Source organism: Engystomops pustulosus, chromosome 7 (genome assembly GCF_040894005.1).
Source record: "Engystomops pustulosus chromosome 7, aEngPut4.maternal, whole genome shotgun sequence".
Lineage (NCBI taxonomy): Eukaryota > Metazoa > Chordata > Amphibia > Anura > Leptodactylidae > Engystomops > Engystomops pustulosus.
In genome coordinates, this window is record NC_092417.1 from 137,560,965 (window position 1) to 137,573,711 (window position 12,747).

Here is a 12,747-nt window from a genome sequence, read left to right on the forward strand (position 1 = left end):
GTGTATCCATCTTCTAGCTCATGGTGTGTTTGTGTGGATGTTGTAGTCCTGTTTTGCCAACGTTCTCCGCTAGATGACTTGCATTTTTTGTTGTTTCAGTGCCCATCTGTGTTTGAAAAGAGGGCATTTCTGACCAGGAGATTCCTCCATATTTGGTGCCTGTCTGTTGGCCAGGGAGGTAGATCTGGGAATATTTCCTTTAGTCTGTTGTACTTATGAGGAATAGTTTGGAGATCTCCAAACTATTTATTTATTCATTTAATTTTATTGGCTAACACAGTACTTCTACACCTTTCTCAACATGCTATGAACTAGGCATACAAATGCAATTTTCTCTGATGGGAGCAACTTTGCGAACAAGGGATGATTGATGATTTTTCTGAGGCTGAATACTATACAGAAAAAGGATCCTCAAGATCCTTATGCATGCTAGTAATTAGGTCTGTTCTTTGCAATTATTGCTGTAGAATTATTTCAGATTTTCAACTGTTCCTAATAATAGGTGCCTATTCTATAAACCGCAGTACCCGCAATTACTGCTGTTTTAGTCCTTGTCTGGTTGACTGACCCTATGATGAGTAGCAAGCTCCTCCTAGTTGGCTACTGTGTGTAATGGTGTCTGGAAGCGTGACACTGCTCTTAAAGGAAACCTGTCACCAGGGACCTCACTTTCACTAAAGACAAGTTATAGAAGCCCATTGCAGCTGCATTGCAAATATGTCTTTCTTACAATATTCCATTTAAATATACTTGTGTGTTAATACTTACTTTGCACCCTGACAAAGTCCTCTGTTTAGTCCCATAAAACCCGTGAATTTTCTGTGTTACTCACTTCTCAGCTCTCCGCTCTCCTGTACAGCTGCTTCCAACCCCACTGATGTCAGCTCACACGGTGTGAGGTCTGTGAAGAAGCACAAAGGTGGCAGCTGAGAGCTGAGGAGTTTTCAGCACAGACAAGTCATGACAAGACCAAAGACAACCCCAGGGACTAAAAAGAGGATTCTGACAGGGTGCAGGGTAAGTTATAACACACAATGCAATGCACACGCAATACAGCTGTAATGGGCTTCTGCAACCTGTCTTTAATGAAAATGAGGTCCCTGGTGACAGGTTCCTTTTAAACTGCAGTCACATGTCCAGCCCAGCAAATCATGGGCATGCCAACTAAAAGACTAGAAGCTGCTTCTGTAGCCAATCAAGCAGCTTTGTGCTTTTTTTTTTCCCGAACACTGACCCGGATAATAACATGTGTTCAGGTTCGTGGGTGCCGACTACTTGTCAGCTTTGACCTGACGGTTCTCTGCAGAGTTTGGAAAATTGCTAGAAGAATTGCATATGTAGCAATTAAATAACATTAAAAGTTTTGTGTGAAATTTGCAAATAAAATTTTGAAACACATCTGCTCTTGAGAGCATTTGTTGGTGTCTTGAGCTGCTGGTCCCTAAAGGGGTTGTCCACTTTCAGCAAATAATTGCTAATTTTTATGTAAGGAAATGTTATACAATTTTCCAATATACTTTCTGTATCAATTACTCACCATTTTCTACATCTCTGCTTGCTTTGCTTTTATAGAAAGCTTCTAGAGTGTCCGTCTATTATGCTGCGTGCGCCTATTCATTAAGATTGTCTGACAGTTCACCAACTTTTTTTGTGGTTCATTTCAAACGTAGACTGATCACGGTATTTAACTTTTAAATTGTGTCGCAAGCCCTGACGGCACCCCCCCTAATTTGTTTCGCATGGAAGCCAGCGCAACTGCGCCACAAAAAGGGTCGCGTGCGCCACAATCCCAGCGAGCACACACTTATTAAATACCTGTGCAAGCTGTTATAGCCCAGAAAAATGGTGCACAGTCCGACTAAAGTGCGCACCGCAACCCTTAGTAAATGAGCCCTAATCTAGCCATGGTCATGTGATTATGCGTTATTATCTCACGGCTCTGATTACTTTTTGTGATAATAACGGCTAATGCACCTGCATGTCCATCACAAGACCATTGATACAGAAGGTATATTGAAAAATTGTATAACTTTTCATTATATTATTTTACAAATAATATCAATTTTTTACTGAAAGTGGCCGACCCCTTGAAGACACTATGAAAGGATCTGACAGAAGAAAAGAGTGAATAATCTCCTGCTTTAAGCTGTGTGCTCTTATTATTGACAATATGGCTGTTTAACCTGCTATCAATTTTTTTCAAAAAAAATATGCAAGTAACATAAAAACGCCAAACTACCAAATTTTGGCTAAAGTTCAAACTAATTAAAGGCTTATAAGTGAGGAAGAACTGCTCGGTATACATGCAGCCATAGTATATACATGCAGCCATAGTATAGTACTTGGCATATGTAAAGATTTCTCATTATATGGAGGCATTTTAAACCACCAAGAATAAAATAGCTTCAAAGAAAAAGGTGTTGATAATATGGCAAGTGAAAGAGTTAATACACTTATGTCTGCCCTTAGTGTGACAGGAGCAGAAGGAAGGTGACAAGATTTACTAAGTCTTTTAATCTTCCAGGAGCTAAGAGGCAGCCAAGAGTAACTGGTGGAATAAAGAAGGAATCCAGACAAACTATAATGCTTTTTCATAGGTGATCTACCATAAATGGAGAAGGGGGGCTATTTTTCATTTTTTCCAATGTCTCAGACCGAGACCAACCTGCACTACAAACACAGATCTTTAAAGCAACAGCAGATAAGGTAAGTTAATCTGTTTGCTGGAACAGATTTCAGGTGCTATATCTCATTGGCTTCTAATATAGTAGACAGTAAAAACCTCCAAAGAGTGGACCCATTTTAAAAACTAGACCCCTCAAGGATTGTTTAACCTTTATTAGCTTTTTTTTGGGGTGGGGGTCGCAAAAAAAAAATCTATTCAGTAATTGATTTTTTTTTTTTTTTTTGGGGGGGGGGGGGGGGTTGTGTTTTATATACTAAATAGCATAGTTAACATGCTACTTGTTATATATATATATTGGTTAGTACAGTTACGCTGATATCCCATTTATATAGCTTTTTTATGTTTAACTTGTTCTACAAATTTATTTTGTTGATTGAGCTGTTTAAGGGCCTATTTTTTGCGGGACAAGTTGTACTTTTTTATTGGTAGCATGCAGGAGTATATTTTACTTTTTGATCACTTTTTATGGTGTTTCTTTGGTTGGATGCGTAAAAATCTGAATTTTTGCTTTTGTTTATTTTTTTTAAGAAGTTCACCATATGGGTTCAGTAATGATTTTATTGTACCGGTTGATACAGAGGTGGGGATACCCTATATGTGCTGTTTGTGTGGTGATATTTTTACATGTTATTGTGTTTGGGAGTTTTAAACTATATGGGGCATTTTATTAATTTTTTTTTTTACACTTTTTTTTTTGTCCCCCTCTGGGACTTGAACATCCAATCACTTGTTCAAATTAATACGCTGCCATACTTATGAATGGCAGTCAGGGTCGGACTGGCCCACCGGAGGACCAGTGGATCCTCTGGTGGGCCCCCGTTACCTCCGCTATGGCAGGGGCCTCCATCCCGATCTGAGGGCCCTGCCAGCAAGGTCGCACGGGTCCACAGTGGGCTCCCGATATCTCCGCTACGGCAGGGGCCTCCATCGGGGGCCCCTGCCAGTGAGTGACAGCTCTGGTACTCGATGCGGCCGTAAGTGGCCACTCGAGTACCATCTCTGCTGTAATGGCATTGCTGAGTGTTCGTGCGACGCGGCCGTTTTTATTCCCGGCACGCATCGCACTGTGACCCCTGTTGCGCGGCAGCATGATGATGCACTCACGCTGCCGCGCATCGGGGGTCACAGTGTGACTGGTGCCGGGAATAGAAACGGCCACGGCGCGCGAACACTCAGCAATGGCATTACATTGTGAGTTCCACTATCGCGGGGAGAAGAGAAGCGGAGGACGCGGGAGCGCTGCGACAGGTAAGTGAGGTTTATTATTTTCATCTAATAGTCTTAACTATATCGTAGGGGGCCACAGAAGTAAGGGGCTACATCAAATAAGGGACTCCATTGCAGGGATCAATGTTAAAGGGGCCACTACAAGACTAAATGTAATAATGGGACCGGTTGCAAGAATATATAATTAATGGGCACTAGAGTAGTAGTACTGTGCCCATGTATACAGGATAGGAGTAGTAGTACTGTGCTGTGCCCATGTATACAGGATAGGAGTAGTAGTACTGTGCCCATGTATACAGGATGGGGGTAGTAGTACTGTGCTGTGCCCATGTATACAGGATGGGGGTAGTAGTACTGTGCTGTGCCCATGTATACAGGATGGGGGTAGTAGTACTGTGCTGTGCCCATGTATACAGGATGGGGGTAGTAGTACTGTGCTGTGCCCATGTATACAGGATGGGGGTATTTATTAGGACTTTTATATAAAATATTTGATAAGAGGAGTGGTAAATATAAGAATAATAATTAAGGAGAGCAATATATATATATATATATATATATATATATATATATATATATATATATATATATATATATATGTATGTAGTATCACTGCAAGACTTTATAGATGAAATGATTAATTGGAAATGTTATATTATGAAATTAAAGGGAACGATGTAAAATTTAATTTATTAGGTGTATCATTTTATTTACTCAGGGGTGTGTATTGTTTAATAGTGATGAGTCGCAATATAATATTTGATTTATGGAAAGGGCACAGTATGGCTTTTTTTATGGGGGTATATTTGGTATTTGTGAGGAGCACAGTGTGGTCAGTTGTGTGGTGAGTGGTAAATATTATTTAGGAGCACAGTGTGGGACATTATCCAGGTGACAATATGCTGTAGTGACTGATATTTTTAGTTGCACAGTGTGGAGATGTGCCTCACAGATATGAAGGTGTCAGGTGAAAATTCTCCAGTGATAAGAAAAAAAAAAAAAAGGGAGAAGTCGTCCTGCAGTTCAGTACCCAAAAGAGAAGACGTGTAACATGTAAGGTACTGAATCCCACTTCTGAGTCTGATAACTGTAATTACTGACCAACTATCTAGACTATAATGTAATTGCCTAGTTCTTATGTGCTGCAGAGAACATACGAAGGAGATGAAGGGTTATAGTTAGTTATTCTTATTGGTAAGTTAGTGCTAAGCACAATGCAGCCGCTGTGAACTCCTGGGAAATAACAAATATTTCTAGGTAGCGGTATGGTGGGCCCCCCAAATCAATTTCCCTGGTGGGCCCTAGGCACCCCAGTCCGACCCTGATGGCAGTATATTTCAACAGTCAGCCGATGCAAATGCATAGGCTGACAACTGCACTGCTGGTCTGACCTAGCAGGAAGTCATGTAAGACAGACCTAGGCTCCTTCATCGGACCCCGGGGCTGCCATGAAGGCTATCGGCGCAGGGGTGGCTGATCGCTGGGTGCTGCAGTCATGTTTGATTATCGTGATCCCCGTTGCTGGTGCAGAGGCTCGGCTGTCATGTACAGCCGTGCTCCTGCATGGATGCAGACTCTGCTTCTGAGCCTGTGCAATCCACATGAAGTTGAGGAACATCATGGTGGCCCAAACTGAAGCTCACCATGTCGTTGGGGGTTAGAGAAGAGTGGATCCTGCCAGAGTGGGCACATACTGGTATTCCAGTGTCCTTGGTTTACGATCCTTCATCCTGGTGGTAAATGCCCTTTAAAGGAACTCTTCCACCAGATCATGCCTTTATTAACCACTCATACTGTTTGATAAATCCTAGCGTGCATATGTTGAAGCTAAGATGTCTGCCGGGATCCCGCTGCAAAATATGTGTAAGCTTTTGCTTCCTGGGCCAGCTCCTCCCACTGTGTGTCTCCTCCATCCTGCAAATCATGATATCCAGATTCCCTCACTGATGTCCGGGGGAGTCCCTCACTAATAACATGTTCAGCAGCGGCCTCTCTTCACTAATAACATGTCCAGCAGTGGCCTCCCCTCACTAATAACATGACCCAGCAGCGGCCTCCCTTCTCTAATAACATGTCCAGCAGCAGCCTCCCTTCACTAATAACATGTCCAGCAGCGGCCTACCTTCGCTAATAACATGTCCAGCAGTGGCCTCCCCTCGCTAATAACATGTCCTGCAGCATCCTCCCCTCGCTAATAACATGTCCATCAATGGCCTCCCTGCCCTAATAACATGCCCCAACAGCGACCTGCCCTCATTAATAACATGTCCAGCAGCGACCTCCCTTCACTAATAACATGTACAGCAATGGATTCCCTTCGCTAATAACATGTCCAGCAGCATTCTCCCCTCGCTAATAACATGTCCAACAATGGCCCCCCTGCCCTAATAACATACCCCAACAGAAGCCTCCCCTCGCCAATAACATGTCCAGCAGCGGCCTCCCTTCGCCAATAACATGTCCAGCAGCGGCCTCCCTCCACATATATGATGTCCAGCAGCGGCCTCGCTTCGCTAATAACATGTCCAGCAACGACCTCCCTTGGCTAATAAAACAGCAGGAACAGAGGGGTGGGGAGGGGGGTAGCAGTAACAGAGCAGCGGGGAGGAGGGATGATTGTTTTAACAGCCCGGGCGGCGGCCGGGTTGGGAAATGCAGTGCAGCAGAGTGCGGACATTGTGATTGAGCCGCCTTCATGGGCCCCCTGGCAGCAGCTGCTAAGGTGGTAGTTACGGCACTGGGTCCCATGAACCTCCGTCGGACTGCTTGTTGCTCCATCAGATGCGTCATCAGACCGGTCTGCTCCATTAATCTCTATGGAGCTGATGGAAATTGCTGAACACTGCGCGGCCCATAGAATTAGGCCACATTACCGCCCTATTCTCATGGGTGTATTTAGATGGCCTACGGCATACACATTCAATGGCAGGCATGTATCATGACCAAATTTTATTGGAGCCTGAAGGATGGGCTCCGTTAGGAATTTTGCCCTGGGGCCCAGTGGACTCTAGTTATGCCACTGACCGGGAATGCCCAAAGGAGAACCAAGCGACCGTGACCCAATCTATCTATTTATCTATCCCTCATAGATGTTATCTATAGATGTCTACCAATCGATCATACTTTTCTATCTTCCTATTGATTTCTCATTTGTATTTGCCTACCTACCTTTCTCTCTATACCTCACATTTATTTATAATCTATCCATCATTTATTTTTCTATGTATTAATATCAACTATTATTGTTTATTTCTTAATCTAAAAAATACTGCAAAAACTGACTGTCCCCATTGACTTCAATGTCAAAGATAAATTAATGTCATCCGTTATTGTCAGTTTTTTTAAAACAGAAAAAAAGTGCTTCAAGCAGTGTCATTTTTGCCGTAAAAAAATTGAAGAATGATTGTCTAAAGAATGACATAAAAAATTGCATTGATTTCAATGGGATTTCTAACGGATTTGTTCAGTTTCCATTTTTACTTTTTTCAGTAAAACTGAAATCGAAATCTGAATGGTAGTGTGAAATTTGTATTATTTTGAGTGCATCTTATTGTCATGTGCGTACTATGGTCCAAAATACAATTTTGGAAATGTTTCTTCTCAATCAGGATTATAAATCAACATGCAGGCCATAATGTGCTGTTTTGGTCATACTGTACTTTTCCTTGGAGACTAATCAGACATACATAGTGGGTTTGTGAGTTAAAAACCATGTGGTAGTGGCATTTCTTGACAGAATACAGCACTTAAACCATAATTATCTATGAGCTATCAATGAGTCCCTGCAGTACATCTTCTCCATTCTATAATGATTTTTCCATACAGAGTGAACAAAATAGGTCTCTTTAAATAAGCCCTTTATAGCCATTTTTATAAAGACTGCAATATTTTATGTGGGCTGGTAAGGTTTGTTTCCCAGGGTTTTCTGTGGGTGGTATATTGGATTACTGCCAACCATAGTAACTGCAAACCATAAATATTCTAAATACATTTGGGTGACATTTAAAGATGGTTTCAAACTGTTGTTTTGATATACTGCAGTTCGAACTACAATGTAAGTATACTGTACATCCATTCCTTGGATCGGTTTTTGGGTGCTATGCAAAGTCCCTTAAACAGTGGTACTTGTCACCTTATGTTATTGTCTCAGTAGTCTAGTGTAAAAAGTGTAGCAGGTGTGTGGCTATGGTCAGGACGGCCCCACCAGCCTCTATACACACAGAGGCCGGCAGTGACGGCTGACACTGTGGCTTAAGCCCCTCCCAACCAGCTTAAGCCCCCCAACATTTCTTTAAAAAAGTAACTCCTGGACAACACCTTTAAGTTGCCAAGGACTGGTCTAATTTTGTCCAAACTGTTGTCCAAATTTTACATACTAAGCATTCATTGAAACGACTAGGACGTGTGCTAGCTGTATTTTATACAGCAAGGACATATCCTAATTCACTTCTATGGGAACATGCACAATCAGTGGCATAACAAGACCCCAGTGGGGCCGGCAGCAAGGGTTTAGGTATATGGGGGGCCCCCCATATACCTAAACTCTCACTGCTGGCCCCATACCGCATGTTATTCTTCAGAATACACATATACCATATATACTTTGCACAGACATAAGTACACATATACTACATACGCATAACACACATACATAAACACTGCACCTTATAAACTCTACACACACACACTATATACAGGCTACACATACAAATACACACACACACCCAGGGGTGCAGTGGTAATTTAAAGTGGCCCTGGAAAAAAAAATACTACAATACCTTCTCCGATAAACAAGAATGTAACTACTATAACACTGCCCACTATGTACAAGAATATAACTACTATAATACAGGTGGTCCCCTACTTAAAAACACCTGACTTACAGACGACCCCTAGATACAAACAGACCGCTGGATACTGGTAATTTACTGTACTTTAGCCTCAGGCTACAATGATCAGCTGTAACAGTTATCACAGGTGTCTGTAATTAATCTTTATTGTTAATCCTGGTTCTTATGACTATCCAACATTTAAAAAAAAAAATCAAATTGTCACAGAGACCCAACAAAATTTTGACTGGGGTTAGAATAATAAAGTATACATTTCCAACTTGCATACAAATTCAACTGAAAAACAAACCTACAGAACCTATCTTGTACGTAACCCGGGGACTGCCTGTACTGCCCACTGTGCACAAGAATACAACTACTATAATACTTCCCCATATGTACAACAATATAGCTACTATAATACTGCCCCCTATTTACAGGAATATAACCACCACAGTCCCCCCACTACACAGCCAGCCCCCACTGTATATAGCCAGCCATTCCCCCTGTATATATCCAGCCCCCTCAGTATAGATCCAGCCAGCTTCGGGGGTGGGTGTCGGAAAGGTGAAAACTTTGGGGGTTTTTTTTCCAACTGGCCCCAGTCCCACAAGCTATCGCCAGCGCCCAACCCACCGGCTATCACCGGCCCGCAAGTCACTGACATTTTCTTTTGCTACTAAAAGAAATGCAATGTTGTTATTTATTTATCTATATTCTGTAAATTAAATGATCTATCTGTACAGGGAAAAGGAACTGCTGCTCTGCAATCAACTGGAAGTTGTATGCCAGAGACAATATGAGGCGCATAGAAGAAATCAAAATCTACTGAGGGACTTCAAGAAGATTGAACAAGCACTGGCACAATTAGCTGCAAAAAATGATGATTTCAGAATTAATCAGGTTAGACTTCTGTTTAGGATTAAAAAAAAAACCTTTTTAACTATTCAGCTTTGAGCCTAAACAGTTCAGTTTTCCCTGGGCCTAAAAATATGTTGAACACCGTTGTTTAGGAGATTTCTTTTGCAGCAGACACCAACATTATAAGCAAAGGAAGGATACCAATGGTATCATCAGTATTTATACAGGGGGTACAGAAAGTATTCAGAAGCCTTCAAGTGTTTCATTTGTTGTTTCATTGCAGCCAAGGTTTTTTAATGTACACTCTGCACCCCATTTTGACAGAAAAAACAGAAATGTAGATGTTTTTACTAATTTATAAAATAAAAACTGAAACGGTCATAAATATTCAGACCCTCATATTGAACTCACATGCTGTTCATTTTCTTCTGATCCTCCTTTAGATGGTTGTACTCCTTCTTTGGAGTCCAGCTGTGTTTAATTAAACTGATTGGACTTTATCACACACCTGTCTATATAAGACTTCACATCTCACAGTGCATGTCAGAGCACATGAGAATCATGAGGTCCAAGGAACTGCCCAAGGAGCTCAGAGACAGAATTGTGGCAAGACACTGATCTGGTCAAGGTTCTGCAGCACTCAAGGTTCCTAAGAGCACAGTGGCCTCCATAAGCCTTAAATGGAATACGTTTAGGACCACCACAACTCTTCCACGACCTGACCATCATGGACAAAGATTCAACTTTTTAGTGTTAATTCTAAGCGGTCATGCTATGGGGCTGTTTTTCAGCTGTAGGTACAGGATGACTGGTTGCAATTATAGGAAAGATGAATGTGGCCAAGTACAGAGATATCCTGGATGAAAACCTCTTCCAGAATGCTCTGGGCTTAGACTGGACCACAGTTGGTCCACCTCCCAACAAGACAATGACAATAAGCACACAACTGAAAAAAACAAAGCAGTGGCTTCAGAACAACTCAGAAAACTTCTTGACTGAACCAGCCAGAGCTGGGATGCTCTCAGCAAAATACGCTATTGAGTATCTTTGGAGAGACCTGAAAATTGCAGTTCGCCAACATTCACCATCTAACCTGAGGAAACTGGAGAGGATCTGCAAGGAAGAATGGCAGAGGATCCCCAAATCCAGGTGTGAAAAACTGGTTGCATCATTCCCAAGAAGACTCATGGCTGTACTAGCTCAAAGGGGGGCTTCTACTCAATACTGAGCAAAAGTTCTGAATACTTATGACCATGTGATATTTCAGTTTTTCTTGTTTAATAAATGAGCAAAAATATCTACATTTCTGTTTTTTCTGTAAAGATGGGGTGCAGAGAATACATAAATGAGCAAAAAGAATTTAACTTTTTTGATGTTTCTGTAGCCACTGTTCATCACTCTATAACAAAGGGACCAGCTTATTTACCCCATCAATTTTTAACAAAAAATATATATATTCATTATACACTCACCGGCCACTTTATTAGGTACACCATGCTAGTAACGGGTTGGACCCCCTTTTGCCTTCAGAACTGCCTCAATTCTTTGTGGCATAGATTCAACAAGGTGCTGGAAGCATTCCTCAGAGATTTTGGTCCATATTGACATGATGGCATCACACAGTTGCCGCAGATTTGTCGGCTGCACATCCATGATGCAAATCTCCCGTTCCACCACATCCCAAAGATGCTCTATTGGATTGAGATCTGGTGACTGTGGAGGCCATTTGAGTACAGTGAACTCATTGTCATGTTCAAGAAACCAGTCTGAGATGATTCCAGCTCTATGACATGGCGCATTATCCTGCTGAAAGTAGCCATCAGATGTTGGGTACATTGTGGTCATAAAGGGATGGACATGGTCAGCAACAATAATCAGGTAGGCTGTGGCGATTTGAGTCACTGTTGCCTTTCTATCAGCTCGAACCAGTCTGCCCATTCTTCTCTGACCTCTGGCATCAACAAGGCATTTCCGCCCACAGAACTGCCGCTCACTGGATGTTTTTTCTTTTTCGGACCATTCTCTGTAAACCCTAGAGATGGTTGTGCGTGAAAATCTCAGTAGATTACTCAGACCAGCCCTTCTGGCACCAACAACAATGCCACGTTCAAAGGCACTCAAATCACCTTTCTTCCCCATACTGATGCTCGGTTTGAACTGCAGGAGATTGTCTTGACCATGTCTACATGCCTAAATGCACTGAGTTGCCGGCATGTGATTGGCTGATTAGAAATTAAGTGTTAACGAGCAGTTGGACAGGTGTACCTAATAAAGTGGCCATATATATATGGAAATATAATTGGATGACAAGACAATTGGATACAACAGACACCAGCTTTTAACATCAGCACCTATCACATGGTTAAATCACATTGGGGCACTTGAACACCAATGATGCATGTCTGGTCACATATAGGATTTACCAGGTGCCTGTGTGACATCAGCCCAATTGGAAGGCAGGGCTTAATGGGGTATTTTCATGAAGACCAGATTCTTAAATATACTCAGGATAGTGTTATTGTGTCTTATATCCATCTCATGACCATACGACCATATACATCCTATTTGCACATCCCCCGTGCAGAAAGAACGTCGATAAACAACTTGACGGTGACCAAATTCAAGCGTTCATATTTCCTGAACCCTGGCACATAGAATATAATTTGACGTCATTTTAAACAGAAGAAACTCCATTCTCTCTAATCTCCCTATGTGATGTAAGGATTGTGAATGGATGCTTAACAGAACCGGAGATATCCACCCTTAAATTTGTACTAAAAAAATTATTTTTATGTACAGCTTAGTATTCTCGATTGTAAATTTAAGAATGAATATCTCCGGTTGCCTTGTTTAATATGACCCTCAAATTGTGTTTGTGCAAATTATTCAAAGGTTCAGGAGATATAGGCGTTTGAAATGTGCCCTCCTCCGTCAGCTGAAGGCAGAATATAGAAGAAACTGCAGGAGACTTTCACTTTGCAGAAGTACATGCACCCTCTGCATCTGTAGCTGAACCTGGAAAAGGGTGATGGAATAATGCTGTACGTATTTATAACATATTTTGGTAAAAGTTAGTACTTATTTTAAAAAAATGACAAAAAAAGCTTATTTTTTCACATTGGTAGTCAATTACTGGCAAATTTT

At 41.7% G+C, this 12,747-nt stretch overlaps 1 protein-coding gene across 3 annotated transcripts in view; it reads left to right on the forward strand.

The window, feature by feature from the left end:
• The first annotated feature begins 2,522 nt into the window (after window positions 1–2,522).
• Window positions 2,523–12,747, forward strand: part of LOC140070885 (uncharacterized) — a 34,191-nt gene continuing 23,966 nt past the window's right edge. For all 3 annotated transcript variants that reach the window (XM_072117919.1, XM_072117920.1, XM_072117921.1), the window contains exons 1-2: window positions 2,523–2,706; window positions 9,489–9,645. The gene's annotated coding sequence lies outside the window, so the exon portion shown is untranslated. The remainder of the gene's footprint in view (window positions 2,707–9,488; window positions 9,646–12,747) is intronic.